The sequence below is a fragment of the Leucopleurus acutus genome (genome assembly GCF_964270905.1).
Source record: "Leucopleurus acutus genome assembly, chromosome: 6".
Classification (NCBI taxonomy): domain Eukaryota; kingdom Metazoa; phylum Chordata; class Mammalia; order Artiodactyla; family Delphinidae; genus Leucopleurus; species Leucopleurus acutus.
The window spans coordinates 106,117,413-106,134,928 of NC_139149.1; the positions used below are offsets into that span (position 1 = coordinate 106,117,413).

General features: G+C 40.5%; 1 protein-coding gene across 1 annotated transcript in view; it reads left to right on the plus strand.

The window, feature by feature from the left end:
* NYAP2 (neuronal tyrosine-phosphorylated phosphoinositide-3-kinase adaptor 2) overlaps nt 1-17,516 on the plus strand; it is a gene marked incomplete at both ends in the record, with an annotated part of 244,552 nt that overhangs the window by 210,969 nt on the left and 16,067 nt on the right. The gene's annotated exons all lie outside the window — the stretch shown is intronic.

The following is a 17,516-nucleotide window of genomic DNA, read 5'->3' on the forward strand; positions in this document are numbered from 1 at the left end:
AGACAAGCCACAGGACAGGAGGGCAGGAGGAAGTGAGCCTGGGGCCACTCCAGCAGCTTCATGGTGTGGCTTTTCTCGTATCCAAACTGTCTTACAAGATGACCTTGCAGTTTTATGAGAGGCGCAGTGTCTTGCAGTTTTATGAGAGGCCTTGCAGTTTTATGAGAGGCCTTGCAGTTTTATGAGAGGCGCAGTGTCTTGCAGTTTTATGAGAGGCGCAGTGTCTCTCTCCCTTTTCCCCAACTCCAGTGTCCCCCTGTCACCAGATCCATCCTCCAGAGCAACTAGAGTGACCATGTGTTGACGCTTCCATGCAGAATTCTGTAAAGTCTCCCCATTGCCTACAGGGTGGAAGGTAAATTGCTTTGTGTGGATTTCCAAGCCTGTATGATCTGGCCCTTGTAATACCCTCCTTAGTCCTGGGCTCCTGGTAACTCTGACTCATCCTCCAAGTCTGGGATCAAGTGTGTTCTCTCCATCTTTGAGGCTGTCCCAGCCCTTCCAAGCATATCTTATTTCTCCATATCGCTCCTCTGTATTTTGTAATTTCCATACACAATGGTAAATAACCTTATTTTTGTATTAAAGGACAGCACTGTCTGAGGGATGCTATCCACTGTTTTGCTACACAGAAAAGCAGTCTGGAGAAAGCCAGGTTAGATAAATTCCTTTAATATCAGAGTTTTATGTTTGTAGATGTGCATTGGGAATTGCAAAGAGGATATCATATGTCATGATTCTTGAATATATCTGACCAGAGAACCCCTTTTTTATTTTTCCAAGGAGCATCTCTTTTGATTCTAAAGATGCAGAGTACAATTGTTTTCATTAGGTTGTAGGCTCTTTGAGAACTGGTATGTATATTTCATCTTGGAAATCTCTAGTAGTCTTAGCCTGTATTTTTTTTTTTTTTTTTTGCGGTACGCGGGCCTCTCACTGTTGTGGCCTCTCCCGTTGCGGAGCACAGGCTCTGGACGTGCAGGCTTAGCGGCCATGGCTCACAGGCCCAGCCACTCCGCGGCATGTGGGATCTTCCCGGACCAGGGCACGAACCCGCGTCCCCTGCATCGGCAGGCGGACTCTCAACCACTGTGCCACCAGGGAAGCCCAGCCTGTATTTTTTTTTAAGTTTATTTTATTGGAGTATAGTTGATTTACAATGTTGTGTTAGTTTCTGGTATACAACAAAGTGATTCAGTTTTATATATATATATGGTTATTCCATATGGTTTATCTTAGATTATTGAATAGAGTTCCCTGTGCTGTATAGCAGGACCTTGTTGTTTATCCATTCTGTATATACCAGTTTCCACATGCTAATCCCAAACTCCCAATCCATCCCTCCTCCACCCCCCTCCCATGGCAACGGCAAGTCTGTTCTCTATGTCTGTGGTCTTAGTCTATATTGAATGAATAAATTAAAGCTACACGTGGAAATAGATAAGCATCTCATTGTAATACTGTTATAGTAATTTGCAGAAGTGTTTGGGGTCCTGACAGGTGGCTCTGTACACAGTCATCACATATGCTCACCCCAGCTATTTAATGAACTAGTTTTACCTTCTGGTGGAGACTGAAAGACAAATGTTAGAGAAGAGGATTGAAATGCAAGTGCCCCTGAGAGAAGTAACAACACCATGACTGCAACTCACACGGAAAGAGAAATCTCTATATTCACCTCATTCTCAAACATTGATTTTTTTAAAAATCAGCTTTATTACTAGAAGCAGAAAGAGCATACCATGGGCACCACTGTAGAAAAATAAACTCTAATTATGCCGGAAAGAAAGGTGGGGCAGGAAAAGATGGTCATATGAGTCCCAGGTCTCAGGTGAGTTCCTGGGATGCCACCGAGTGTGGGTTCTTGGCTTCAGCAGGAAAGAATTCAAGAGCAAGCCACAGTAAAGAGAAAGAAGGTTTATTCAAGGAGATACACACACTCCATAGACAGAGTGTGGGCCATCTGGGAAGAAGACAGGCCCCAAGGTATGGGGTTGTCAGTTTTCATAGGGGTGGGTCATTTCATAGGCTAATGAGTGGGAGGAGTATTCTAGCTATTTCAGGAAGGGGTGGGGATTTCCAGGAATTGGGCCACCACCCACTTTTTGACCTTTATGGCTGGCCTTGGAACGTGGTGCCAGTGGGTGTGTCATTTATCTGTGCTGATGTGTTACAGTGAGCATATCCTAAGACTCAGGGTCTAGTGGAAGTCGACTAGTCCGCCATCTTGGACCTATTTGATTCTAATCGGTTTATGTTCTGTCCTCGGGCTAGATCATTCTTTTAAACAGTTGTGCCCTGCCCCCTTCCTGTCTCAGAATGATGCAAGTGTATATTTAGGACAGGATGTAAACTGGGATTGGAGCAAATGAAAAGCTTTCAAATCTGTAACAGAAGGGATTATAAAGCCCTCCCTCCATGAATAGTTCAGTATACATTTCATCTTTTAAATTAATGTAAAATTTATATAACATCTATACTTCTGACACCAACCGTAATGTGTGTTCATCAATTCAAATGCTGATGTGTGGGATTTTTTTCCCCACACCACCTAGCAATTTTCCAGCTCCAGCTGGGTGTCCTACAATTTAACTCAATTCTGACACTGTCTACACAGAGAGAGCGTCAGGTCCCACAGGTTCAGGGCTCAGTCCCACAAGACTGCTCCCACTTCAGACATCAAAGTCCAGGTTATTACCTGTGCTTCATACCAACCAGCTATAAACCAGAGGTTCCCACAACTCTCTCCTTGGGTTCAGTTCATTTGCTAGAGCAGCTCAAAGAACTCAGAGAAACATTTTATTTACTGGATCACCAGTTTATTATAAAAGGTTAGAACTCAGGAACAGCCAGATGGAAGAGATACGTGGGGCAAGGTATGAGGAAAGGGCGTGAAGCAACTATGCCCTCTGAGCAGTACATTCTCCCTGAATCTCCATGTATTCACCAACCTGGAAGCTCACCAAACCCCCTTCTTTTGGGTTTTAATGGAGGCTTAGTTACATAGGCATCATTGACTAAATCATTGGCCATTGGTGATAGAATTCAATCTTCATCCATCTCCCCTCCTTGGAGGCTGGGGAATGGGACTGAAAGTGCCAATCCTCTAATCATAGGACTGGCTCTACTGACAGCCAGGCCCCATCTTAAGTACTGTCCAAAGGTAACCGCCTTAAATTAACTAACGGCACCTTCATTGCTCTCATCACAGGAAAGTCCAGGGGTTTTAGGAGCTCCGTGCCAGGAACAGGGATAAAGACCACGTGTATATTTCTTTTTATAAATCACAATATTGTCAGGGAGGAGGACATTTTCCTCTATCCTTCTAGGTTCTTCTGGCTGGTCTAAGAATTAAAAGGACATGAGATAGAGTAACAGGAGAAAATCAGAGTTTAATAAATTGTATACGAGGGAGACACCCAGGAAAATTGAGTAACTCACCAAAATAGCCCAAGCCCTCACCTTAAATATCTTCAGCTAAAGATAAACGAGGGTGTTGGGGGTACTGGTTTGGGACTTCAAAGGGGATGAAGGCAATTCATATGGAGATAGAAAAGCAAATGTTTGATAAATAAATGTTTGCCGGGCCAGGCAGAGACAATGGGACACAGAGAAGATTTCAACAGACTTTACTGGGTTCTTCTCTGTTTACCACCTGGTTCATACTATAGTTATCTATGGTGATAGCTTCCTTCCTGTAACAGGTTCTCTGCATACATTCTTTTAGGCAGTTAGGGGAAAGGTCAAAGGTTTATCCTGAGTCTTTTGGGCCTTGATTTTTTTCAGCCTGAAATAATCCACATGCCAAAGAGACATTTTGGGGTGATGAATTTTGTTTCTCTACACATCACAGTCTAGATATAGTCTACTATATTTTGCTTAACTTCATGTAGATTTTCTCTGTACACAATTTTGCATAAGGTATTGAAGGTGAACTCTTTTATTTCTTGCTTTCTCTCTCTTGTTTTTCCGATTGTTTTGCCTCAGATATAATGGGCAGATGCCCTAAACATATGAGAACTTGTCCTTTGGGTGATTCAGCACTTTTTACCTGCACAAAGAATTTCTAAAATTATTCCTGCAGCCAAATTTAAACACAAAGGCAAACAGTTAAAAACAGATTTTAAAAGATGTGAAAACTCTCAGTGACCAAGAGCTATTTGCTACTACAGTGTATTGAATTTAAAGAAAGTCTGCCTTTGTGTTGTACTGTCTTCTCAAAATGAGTTGCAGGAGGGGGACTGTTTTAACACAACTTATTGACTATGTGACGAACTGAGTGTGAAGATTTGCAGAAGCTGCCAGTAGAGGGCAGCACTTCACCTCTCTCGACCTCCTTTAGAAGTGGGTCCCAGCAGGCGTGATCCATTTCAATATTCATCACGGAGATGGAAAGAAATGAGTTGGAGGAGTGAGGCCAAGGGGCCCGCCAGGTCAGGAGTAGAACACATCATGTCTTTTCTTCCCTCCTCATCCTGTCCATCATCTTTGCTCTCCCTCCTAGCTGCTCCCAGGGGCTTTGGGTGGAGTGGCAGGACCAAAAGAGACAAGATTCACTGGAAGATATTTCTAGCAGTGATTTGACAACCTTACATTTCACAGCTCTGCAAAGTCACCTGGAGTCTGGGCCAAAAGACAGTGTGGATAAAATTAATGTTTGGCCATTTTCCCTTCTCCATCCCTTTCCAAGACCTCCATGCTCTAAATATCCTACTTCACACAAAATTATCCAGCCAGGGTCCCATGTCTTCTATTTAGTCTGCCATCTCTTGCACCACCAACTGAATGCTAGTAACTAATGTGTATAACTGTCATTGCTGATGACTAACGTGTGTGACTGCCACTGCCACTTGGCGGCAATTAGCATTAGCACTTTACAGTTTGCAAATTGCTTTCATACATTCACTCAGCAAATGTACATTGTCCACTTGATCAGCAGCAGATGTTCTGACTGATGCTCAATAGTTGATAAGAGCTCCTTGTGTTCAAGGGAATTTCAGCCCAGTAAAGGACACGCGCGCGCACACACACACACACACACACACACACACTTGCAATTAGTATAATTAAGAGGAGAGTGAGTGAAGATAGAGCGATTAACTCTGAGTTTTGAGGGATGTCTTTGAAGGTGGTCAAGCATGATTTTACAGAAGGAGAAGTGGGTACATTTTCTTCATGTTTTAATGAAAGAGGGTGGAAAGCCTTACAGACTGGGAGAGAAGATTTGCAGAGGAGTAGGGGGTTTGAAACCACACAATTTGGACAAAAATGCAAGCAATTTTATAGCATTACAGTAGTAACAAATGTTGAGGGAAGAAAATTTGAAGGAAAAATTATAAAAGGGTGAAGAACTAATGATAAAGTTCCTGGAGAATTCAGTACCCGAAACAGGATTATTCTTATAATTCTCATTTTACAAATAGGGAAAGTTATCCACCCAGGGCAGAAATTTGCAAAGGAGCTGTTTCTTTATAATTCAAGCTTTAATACCTGAGATCATGTCACAGAAGCCTCGGATGAAGGTGGACAGTATTGTAGAGGAAAGCTCTTCCCTGGACAATTACAATTACAAAGAGGAAATTGTTAACCCCAACAAATCTTCAATCGGTAGAATATCTAAGAGCATTCATTTGTTTGTTTTTACGTTTTTTAATTTTGAAAAATTTTCTAGTGACAGAAAAGTTGGAAAGCTAGCACACTTGTATACCTTTTTTTTTTTTTTTTTTTTTGCGTTACGTGGGCCTCTCACTGTCGTGGCCTCTCCCGTTGTGGAGCACAGGCTCCGGATGCACGGGCCCAGCCGCTCCACGGCATGTGGGATCTTCCCGGACCGGGGCACGAACCCGTGTCCCCTGCATCGGCAGGCGGACTCTCAACCACTGCGCCACCAGGGAAGCCCACACTTGTATACTTTTAAACACACACACACAAATATATTTTAATCATGGCACTTCCACTCCCAATATTTAAACATGTATGTCCTAAGATCAAGGACGTTCTTCTAAACAATCACATGCAAGAAAGAAGTCAATAAATTAGAATAGTTCAATATTACGGTCTCAAATAAAGCCCATTTTCAAACCTCTATAAGTGCCCCAGTACTATGCCCCTCCCCAATCCTGGATCCAACTGAGGATCCTATATTACATTTGGTTCTCATAGCTTTTTAAAAATCTCTTTTAATTATGAATTCTTCTCAGTCTCATTGATTCCAAGGTACTGAGGTTTTCAGACTCCAGAACAGAATTTTTTTTTTTTCCTTTCAGAAAAACCCTCAGTTTTGATGTGTCTGATTGTTCCTTTGTGATTAGATTTGAGTTAAACATTTTGAGCAAGAAGATGACATGTGGAGGTCTTCTCAGAGGATAACCTGACGCGTGATGTCAGTTTATTTCATTGCTGGGAGCACGATGCTTGATCACTCGGTAAAGGCTGTTTCTCCACTCAGTGCTCTAAGTACCAGGAGGGAGGGACCATGGAAGCTGCCCTGAGTGTCCACCACAGGATCAAATCAATCAACTAAACATATTATGTGTCTTGTATTTTCTTTAAAAATAAATTTAAAAATCTAATTTTGTTTGATCGTTTTCTAAATACATTTGATATTTTCTATTGTGACCATTGCAACAATTTTGCAAATCATCATCATTACTCTATGTCTGATGAGAAAACTGAAAAACACAAGGCCAAGTGAACTCTCAAGTTCATGTAGGTGTCAGTGGCAGATGTGGGACTTGAACCCTCTCCAGTCACTCTCCAAGCAGTGTTCTTTCCTTTGCTATCAGCTGCACTCTCATGGGTATCCTGTCAATTTTCTATACTGCTTTTCACCACTAGAGGGGGGGAGAGGACCTTCAAAGTTAATATGACTGCATTTATCTGGATTAGAAATCTTTTGACAGTCATTAAGTTCAATGCTGGGCTACCCTTGAATGAATAAAGGAAAGAGAAAGTTCTGTTCCGATCGACTTCCCCTCTTTTTTTTCGTTTGCTCATTTTAGATTAAAATAGATTGAATATACATTAACTACAGACATTATTGCATAAGATTAAAGATGAGTTTGATTATCAACAAACTACAAAATGAATATATGGCCCACATATAATTTAGGAGATTTTAAGCAAAAATATGCAATTGATTGTTCTTTTACAACATATATTATCTACCTGTAAGCATAAAACATGGTACATGCACTTATGGAATGGGTGTTAATTATACTACTTTCCATGAATCTGTCCTTTCCCTTTTAGAGATAAGATCAAAAATCATTATGAAATGTGAATTTGGCATTTATTATACTGTGTTTTTTAAAAATTAAAGGTCCCCAAATGAGTGTCGGCAAATTACATCTTCCCTTATCACACATAAGACATCATGTTTAACTCATTTTTAAAATTTTTCACTCCCCTGGAAAAATATGGGGTAAAGCTAATCTTTACACTGACTGGATTATAAAAACAAATGCTCTCTAGAGATATACACGAGAAGCTTACATTCTTAATCACCTAGGTAACAATAATAATAAAATAGTAATTATTTAGTGGAAAAAAAAAAACAGAAAAAAGAAAGTCTTCTCATGTCAGCCTGAGAGCAGAATGTACTGGGCAGACATCAGTTTGGTCTATACTTCGAAAATCATTGGGAAGTGCTAAAGTGAATAACATAAAAAATCAAAAGTTTATTCACTTTTAAAGAGTTAAATGAGGAAAATGTAAAATAGCCTTCAGTTCAGTGATAGAAAAGGTATAACGCTAGACTTTAAAGAGAAAAAACAAACTTTAATTTTAGTTCTGTCCCATCATAGTCGAAGTGCAGAGAGTGAAAACATTAATAGACACCATTATTCGAAGATGCCTGATTAAAACCCGTTTTGAGTATCGCCTCTGAGAAGAGTCGCAGTTGGAGTGACCCTGTGCAGAGGTCAAGGGTGCAGTGATTCACGTTCTATGAGGGACCCTTGAAGCAGTCTTCAGATGGAGATCTTTGCTTTGCACATTCTGGCCCATTAAATTACACCCTCTGCTCTGAACAGTGGACCTAGTATCTGCGGGTCGTCCTCTGCACGGATGTGTAGGTGGGCCATGATGAGTTCCTCTGACCAGACCCGTTTCACACAATTTTGCTGTGGTTCCCTCTCCATGGCCCTAACGATGTACACAAAGGCCAGCAATAAAGGGTAGAGACAATCTGTTTCTCATCTCAACTAAAGAGGCAGGTTTGACTAGAGGAAATGGGTGCATGCTGTCTTGTAAAGTATTTTTATTAGACCTGAGAGTAAAATCCTGGAATGTTTTACCGGGAGAGGTCATGAAATCTTCCCTTTGGAGATTTTAAAACCATAGCCGATTCCCAAGCAGATGAGCGTCTATTGCCACCAGGGGGTACTATTGACTAGTTTATCTCTTCAGAAAAATACAGTTTTTTTTTTTTTCCTCTAAAAAATCCTACTATAGATTTTTAGCAATCATTTTGGGAGCATCAAATAATAACTCAAAATTTTTTATATGTTTTGGGATGACAGTGATTTGGATTACAGTCAATTTTCCTAAAATGTATTTGGGCTGGTTATAACTTTTTGTTTTTTCTTTCTTTTTAAGAAAAATAAACATGATTCTTGGATTATTACTTTGAAGCAATAGCAAACTCCACTTTTTCCAGGCACTGATAGGAAATATGGGCACTTGTGAATCAAATTCATGTCATATGCTATGGTCGTGTAACGTTTTTGGTAGTAGGATTCTAGTACCGATGAGCAATTATTAGACATACAGGATAGTCAGAAAGTTCATTCTCCTTTGAGAACTGATATTCGGTGAAACAAGAACAGTTTGGGGCACCAGCAGTCTTAGCTCCTACCCATTCTTCCTTGGCAGGGAGGGTGAAAATGCCAAAGGGATCTTCAGCCATCTCTGTACTCACTACCAACTCTCCTCCTTTTCCCCTTCATCTTGGGCATAATGACAAAGCAAGGCAAGGCTGAGGAAGTCGGGCGAGGCCACAAAGTTTAGGGTCTTAATGTTCCTGAGTTGGGTGCAGTAGAGTTTCAGTAACTGGTTTTCTTGCTCTGAGAGCTGCTGGGCAGAGGGAAGAAGCAAAAGTAAATGAAAAACGTCTGTTTCTCCCAGCAAGACTTTGATGAGGGAACGGGTGTCTTGAAGAGAGTGTAACTTGCAGAGAGTTTGGGGCTTTGAATATATATTAAGTTGTGGTGTGTGGATTCGGAGGTTTAAAAAGCATTCTGACATGCCATGTTAAGAAGGGCTATATTTTCTGGTGTTTGCTGATGTAACGCTTTGTGAACTTCACTTAAAAAATAGTCTGAGAGTTTATGAATCCCTCTTAGAAGAATTTATTATCTCTTTATCTAGAAGCGTTGGTGAGGAGTGGGGAAGGTTAGTGCATCTGGAATAGTTGACAAGAAATATTTGAGTCCATGTTTGCCCTTTGGGACTGTTCCAGGTGAATGTGCAGAGGGCAGCCATGAGTGATGGTGCTATAGTGATTCTTGGAGAAACCAGAGATGTGCCGAGTGAATCAATGCACAGTGCAGGGTGGACAGCTGCCCTCAGTCTAGAAGCCTCGTCCTATGACCATGACCCCTGACCTGTTATGCTGTGTTGTTTTGTCTCCTTTCACTGTTTGAGACCAGGAAGCCCCTGCATACTTGCCATTAGTCAACTGAGAAGTGGAACATGTGTTCCATCCCATATCCCGAATCTGATCTCTTTGCAGGTTCTCCCGGGAACAATCTGTTGATAGAAAACTGGAGGTTATATTTGGTCCCAGTGGAAGTGTCCTGAAGATTAGTTGATGTTTGCCAAGTGCACAGGGGTCACTGAGGTTCAGAGAACTTGAACATGGGGTATAATCTGGAAGTTATACTTCTAATAACATACTGATTTTAGAGTAGATCATGTTTTAGCAAAGTGAGGGACAAAACTTCAGTCTTATTTGTTAATGGGAGAAACATATGGGATTTATTAATTTCTATAGTAAAATAAATGACTAACAATTACTACCTTCTCAAATCACCCAACGAGATGTTTTTTTCGCAATCTGCCTAGGTTACATTAATGTATTTCATTAGTCATTGTTTACAAATGACGAATGAGTTTTCAGTTGCTCCTCTGAAAACTTAGAACAAATTAGTAGGTTCCATCTTCAGAGGTCAAGTTCTTTCAGAACTTTTTCTAAAATTTCATGGGAAAGAAGCAATATTTCCTTCAGTTTGTAGTATTTTGTGAAAGAGAGGAAAAATAAAGACCATTTTCTTCTTTCCTGAATATTATATATTTTTGAATTGCATGACAAGATGTGGGATATAAGTTTGAGAGGCTCAGAGGAATCCCAGTCAGAATATTCTAATTTATGGAATGCATTGCTCATGATATAAATGTGCAGATGTGCAGAATCTTTGAGTTTAATCCCAGCTCAGTTATCCCTTGGCAGAGTTTTATGGACAAATTATTTAACCTTTCTGACTCAGGTGCCTTATCTGGAAAATGGTAGCAATTAAGATGAGCTGTAATTATAGTTCTAAAGGATATAGGATAATGGTAATATATGATAAAGTGGACAGCATCATTGGTTTTGTTACCATTGCACAATCCTCAAAGGACAATGAATAAATTATTTTATTTCTACCCCAGCTAAGAGAAAGATATTAAATATATTGTATGAGAAACTTGGCAAGAACGTTTAGGGAAAAATATAGCTTAACAAGTATGGACACCATTACAGTTGCTTTCGGAGTCATGTTCTCATTTTTGAGGAATGCTTTAGAAAAACAAGTACTTTATTTCAGGGGAAAAAAAGGTAGGAAAGAAAATATTAAAAACACTGTATATGTTGAAATCCTGGTCCTAGGAAAAAATAACACTAACTAGAAGTGAGATATTTTGCATTAATTATAATATATATGATACAGAGAGAGCCTTGGTATCTTAAAACATTTTCTACAATGTTTACTTAAGTGTTTGATAATTATATTTGCAGGGGAGCAAAATTTGCCACCCCTAATTATGTCTTTTTGGCAGAAGGATTAATTTAAGCTGATTATTTTTTAAGGACCAAAAGACTCAGGATAAACCTTTGGCATTCTTAACTGCCCAAAAGAATGTAGATAGAAGACCTGTTCCACGAAGGGAACTATCACCACAGATAACTATAGTATGAAGTAGTGTGTAGACAGGGAGGAACCTAGCAAAGTCTGTTTGTTAAAATTCCTCTGGTGTCCCATTGTCTCTGCCTGGCCCAGCAAACTTTTATCTACCAAACATTTGTTTTCCATCTCCATGTGAATTGCCTTCATTCCCTTTGAAGTCCTAAATCACTACCCCCTGCATCCTCTTTTGTCTTTAGCTGAAGATGACGTTTAAGGTGAGGGCTTGGGCCATTTTGGTGAGTTACTCAATTTTCCTGTGTCTCTCCCATGTATGCATGTTAGTAAACTTCTGTTTGATTTTTCTCATATTAATCTGTCTCATGTCAATTTAATTCTTAGACCAGCCAGAAGAACCTAGAGGGTAGAGGAAAATTTCTTCCTCCCTGACATATTGAATTAAGTAATTCTATTTACTATCTAGTATAACTTAAAACAATACGTTTCAGACACATTTGGTAATACATTGTCATTTGAAGAGTGAAGTTTCTAATGGTTTTAATTTCTTTTTCAAATCTATTTTATTACTGACTTTTATCTTTCTTCTAATTTCAGAGAATGCTTTGTCATGTAGAAAGATGACAGGTTGTAGAATCAATCAACCCTGACTTAAAACTTCTATCCTTCATCACCCAGCTCTGGGACCTCGGTTTCCTCATCTGTAATATAGAGAGAGTCACAACTATTTTAGTGCATTTAAATGGAGACATGAGATGAGATGATCTATAAAGCAGCTCACACAGTCCTTAATGTGCTGTGATGTTCAGTTTACCTCTTGGCATTTCCTCTTGTCATGTAAATCCCTCCCACACACTCAATGAGTGTTTGGATTCATCAGTACATCTGCTCACAAGTTCCAGTGTTTCAAGTTAGAATGTCATTAGAAACCTCTAAATGTTGTTTTGATGAATTTGACAAAAGAAATCTCTCTCTTTTTAACCAAAGACCTCTCTGGCAGAGAGTAAAAGTTGCTCAAATTTGGAAGTATGGAAAAAGTTCTGGTTCTCTAAAGGCCTGCCTCGTAGGAATGTACCAACAGAGGACAAGGGTGTGGAGTTGATCCCGGGGCTATATTACACATAGCAAAGGGGTGCAGTTTATTTCTGAAGTAAATTCTGCACTACTATGAATGCCAAATATGGCATTGCTCCTTTCCTTATTCTATGGGCAATCATTTGCATTTTTCTACAGTTCTAGGGCTCAATTTTCTCAGAATGTTCATTTTTGTTTTAATTCAAGGCATTGGATGGTGAGCATACATCTTTAGATGACAGAGCTAGCATCTTATATTTATATAAGTTTATTATAAGGATATTATCTATTTCATTCATCCCACATAGTCAAATTGTAACAGAGACTAGTATTTCTATTGTATAAAATGGAAAGCCGAGACGGTTCATAACTTCCCCAACGACCCTTCCAATGCAATTCTATTTTCCGAAAACTGGAAATGGACTATTGACTGTGAAAAGGCTAGGGTTGGTTTTGTAATTCGGAACCCACACATTCATTAAAAAAATGTATGTAAAGAAGCCATCACTTATATTGCATGGCATTTCCATAATTAGATTTGTATCTATCCACAGGAGTCTTTTTAAAGATAGGATGTAAAATGTTGGAAAATATCATGCTAGGACATTCTACTCTAGATCCAGCTATAGCCATATTAAAAAACTAGATGGGACACAAGTTGTCCAAGAGTTATATACTTCCTCACACTTTGTGTGGTTTTTTACATTTGTGATGGTGTATTAGTTAAGTGAGTAACAGAGCTGCTGTAACAGACACAACCGAAAATTTTAGTGTTTTTCCCTTGAAAAAATGTTTCTTAGTTGCACAAATCCAATATGGATGTTCCTGGTTGATGGCTGTTCCTGATTGTTGGACAGATCTGGGCTCCTCTGAACCCATGACTCTGTCATTCCTGAGAACCTCTGAGCCTTCTGCTGAATCCTCTGTCTCAGGCTGACAGATGGGGGAAAAGAGAGAGTGTCATGTGTGACAGATTTTCCTATGTCTGTCCTGAGAGAGACACACATTCAGAATTCAGTCACGAGGCCCTGTGTAACTTCAAGGGTTTGAATACTCAATACGTTATTATTGTACACAAAAGTGCATAAATCCTGATAGCAGTGATGGTGCAAAAGTGGAGGGGATGATCTCGGAAGTGCCTACAGTCTTCGGACTTCCTGATGACTTACTGCATTCATACAGAAGCAGTGCAACTTTGCAGATTCTGGAGTAAGACCTGGAGATTCGATTCCCAGGTGACCCATCTTGGGGCAAGTGATTTGACTCCTCTGAACCTCAGTTATTTAATCTATGAAATTGCAAGAGAAGAAAAATGAACAGCTATTGGTCACATGCTGTTTTCCTGGAACAGTGATATCTATATAATAGGAAATATTTATATGTATAACCTCATTGCATTCACACAGCCACCCCAAGAACTGAGCCACATGGTATAAGACTTAAAAATGGGGGCTGTGGAGTTAGTTTGCCTGAGTTCAGATTCTATTCCATCCACTTATTTGCTCAGTGATTGGGGCATGTTTCTTACTCTTAGAGCCTCAACTGTTCATCTGTAAAATGGGCATCATACTATCGAACTTATAGATGGATGCAAGGAGTAATTAAATTAGCATATATAGGGGCCTCCCTGGTGGCGCAGTGGTTGAGAGTCCGCCTGCCGATGCAGGGGACACGGGTGCGTGCCCCGGTCCGGGGGGATCCCACATGCCGCGGAGCGGCTGGGCCCGTGAGCCATGGCTGCTGAGCCTGCGCGTCCGGAGCCCGTGCTCCGCAACGGGAGAGGCCACAACAGTGAGAGGCCCGCGTACCGCAAGGAAAAAAAAAAAAACTAGCATATATAAAGCATCTGGAAGAGCACCAGACACATTATGTGTGCTCAGTATAAGTCAGTTGTTAATAATGTGTTTAGCACTCTAATTACCATTAGTACTGCAAAGAAGCCTCCTGCACACGTTGTTTTTTGGACACTGAAAGATGCAAACCATCCAATCAGGTACGGTTTTGAGATTGAGCACTCTTCTTTATGAACCAACTTAGAAAACCATTTATGTTACTTTCATTAGAAAAATGTTAATTAAATGTTGTCTTAAGGATGATATTTCAAGAAATTAAAATTATTAAAATATATTGGTTCTTTATTATTTAATACTAGGGTCCTAAGTATAGCCATGAGAAGTTGTAAGCTCTTTCAGGAGTAATGTGTGAATTATTCTACTAGAATGTAGCAAATGCATTTAGAATTATCTTTATGTTGGCAGGTGCGGGGAGCCATGGGAAGAGCAGTTGAAATAGGGAAGCAGAGATGAAAGTTAACAGTAGGAATTTTTTGGCCACCTCAATTCCATTTGAATCCTTCTGGTAGGAAGGATTCTACAAACTATTACAAAACACCCATATCCTTCTGCTTGTCCTTTGTCTTTCTGATTTTCATTTCCCCCCCATATTTTATTTCTGAGTGGTTTATTGGTCTAAACCAATAAGAGCTGAGAGGAAGAAAGTTTGTCATAGTTTTATGAAAGCATGGACTTGTGAAGTTGTGTCAGTTACTCCTTCAGGCTCTTAGAAACTGGGCCCAGAGCAGCATACCAAAAGGGATTCCTCATATTTTCAAAAGTAGTAGGTATGTCATCTCCTTGGACATCTAGCAGTCTTGACTGAGGGAGTCTTTTTTTCTTTTTTTTTAACTTTCTATTTTGTATTGGAGCACAGTTGATTAGCAATGTTGTGTAGTATCAGGTGTACAACAAAGTGATTCAGTTATACATATACATGTATCTATTCTTTTTCAAATTCTTTTCCCAGTTGAGGTTGTTACAGAAATTGAGCAGGGTCGATTTGAATCAGGAATGGTATGCACTGCCACAAGCTGGAGGGAACCAAGGGTTCTAATAAGGGAGTTGTAGGCAATGAGATCATGAAAGCAGGTGTGGCCATAAGGTCCATATGTTTAAATGCACCAAGTTATGTAGACATAATACTGCTGACAGTGGAAGCCCTTTGACATTCTAGGGAGATAAATGACATGATGAAAGCAGTTCTCTAGGAACAGAAGTCTTATAGCAGCAGTAATTCCCTCTCCATTCTGCTCTTCCTTGCCACTGTCCCCAGCATTATCCCTCTGTTGACTCTCTTTCCTTTCTCTGAAGCCCCCAACTGAAGGGCATTAGTAAGGCAAATGCTATAGTGACTTGTGAATGAGGGTAGCATAATATGGCCGAGGCACAGGGACAATCCCAGAGTCATTTCCACTGTCAACTAAAAAAAGATATTCAGGGCTTCCCTGGTGGCGCAGTGGTTGAGAGTCCGCCTGCCGATGCGATGCAGGGGACGCGGGTTCGTGCCCCGGTCCAGGAAGATTCCACATGCCGCGGAGCGGCTGGGCCCATGAGCCATGGCCGCTGAGCCTGCGCGTCCGGAGCCTGTGCTCCGCAATGGGAGAGGCCACGACAGTGAGAGGCCCGCGTACGGCAAAAAAAAAGATATTCACAACCTAAGAGTTGAAAGTTATGTTTTATTTGATGGGACTTCAAGCCCGGGAGGCAGCATCTCAAGTAACCCTGAGAGAACTGCTCCTTCGAGGAGGTGAGGTGAGGGGGGAAACCAGGTTATATAGGAGTTTTGCAACAATGGGCAGGTAGTCCGAACATCAAAATATTATTGTTAATTAAGGAAAACCAGACATCTCAAGTTAAGGAATTTAGTCCTTTTCTGTATATGGGGAGATGGAAGAATCTGGGCTCACTGAAATCATTCCTTAGACATGCACCTCAGCTATCTGGGGCCAGTATCCTGTGCCTTCACAGCCTGAGTTTCCTCAGGGCTCACCGGAGGGAGTGGCTGCCGTCTGATGGCTGCTGGATGGCAGGTATTCTTTCCTTCCTGAGTTCCCTCAGGGGTCACCAGCCCACCGTCGGGTGTGGCTGCAATCACCGATGACTGTGACATCCTTTGTTTACCGATATGGCAGAAAATATTCCATTTCTCACCACCAAGGATTTTATTGCTTTAAGTCTTAGCTTTGATTCCACTTCTGAGCATAAGTTGGTCCTTATGTATAGTGGAGGATGATACTGCAACCCATAATTGATTCTTTGAAAGGTAGGAGCTGAGAGGGCCTGGGATGGAAGAGCCATTTTCTAGGTAATAACTTTCAGGCTGAAAGAGCATATGTTTTTCACAATTAGAGAAGCTTTTTGAGTATTGATTTAGGAAAGGTATTTTTAAATGAGCTGGCATCCTCAATGGTTATAATATGAATTACCATGAAGGATGTCTTCTTGGGCAGTAAGTAAACAGCGTGGGAAGCAGGCAAGGAGAAATTGAGATGGAGAACATGAATTAGGTAGCAAGGAAGGAACCTCTCTATTGAACTCTTGGCTTGGTAGATCATAAGCTACAAGGAAACTGCTTGCTCTTAAGCTGATTTGGGGTTTCTTGTACAAGATGTTCATTTTTTCCTGCCTTTCCATACTCATAACAATTTGGATGAATTTGGCTAAAAGGAAAATGGCCAACTTCTTTTGAGGAAATCCAATTATAATTGGATTAGAGTCCAATTATAAACCCTTGTAATGTTGACCATAAACTAATTGGAGTCCAATTAGTTTATGGTCAACATTACAAGGGTTATTTTGATTACTTGGGGCATAAGTGCTTATTTTGAGTTAGGATGAAAGGCCACAAACTTTAGGTCAACGTGGCTCAGACTTGAAATCACAGAATGAAAGGAAATTTATTTAGATGGTGAAGTAAGGGAGCCGCAGACCCCAACGCCTGCAGCTGTCTAGGAGGCATTGGAAATGAGTGCCTTCTCACTTTGATAGAATCAACAGGGCAGAAAATATTTTTCTATCGAATGAAAAGTTTTATTCCTAGGGAAATGAAAAATGGCAACTGGCACTTTGCCTCAGCAGTGAATTACATAGAACCAAGTTGAACAGGAAAGACAAGCCTATTTAAAGAGAGGAGAGAAAACTCAGACCCAGCCAACTGTTGTCATGTTTCTCTGATTTTTCAAGAGAAGCCAAATTCTAGGTGCTCTTGTCCTGGCCCTCTCCTTTCCCCCCTCTGTTTCTCTCTCTCTCTTCCTATATCATCTCATGATTTTTTTTCACATTGGTTCAAAAATTTTAAATATTGTGCATTTTATACAACATACACCTGTGAGCCTGATGCAACCCTGCATTTCACAGTTTGTGCCCTCTGTTCCTTTCTAACCTGAGGCCAAGAGAAGTGAAGTGATTTGCCAGAGCTAGTAAATAGCAAAGCTGGCTTCAGAAGGGAAGTATTATGAACTACAGCTTCTTTCTCATTCTGTAACAC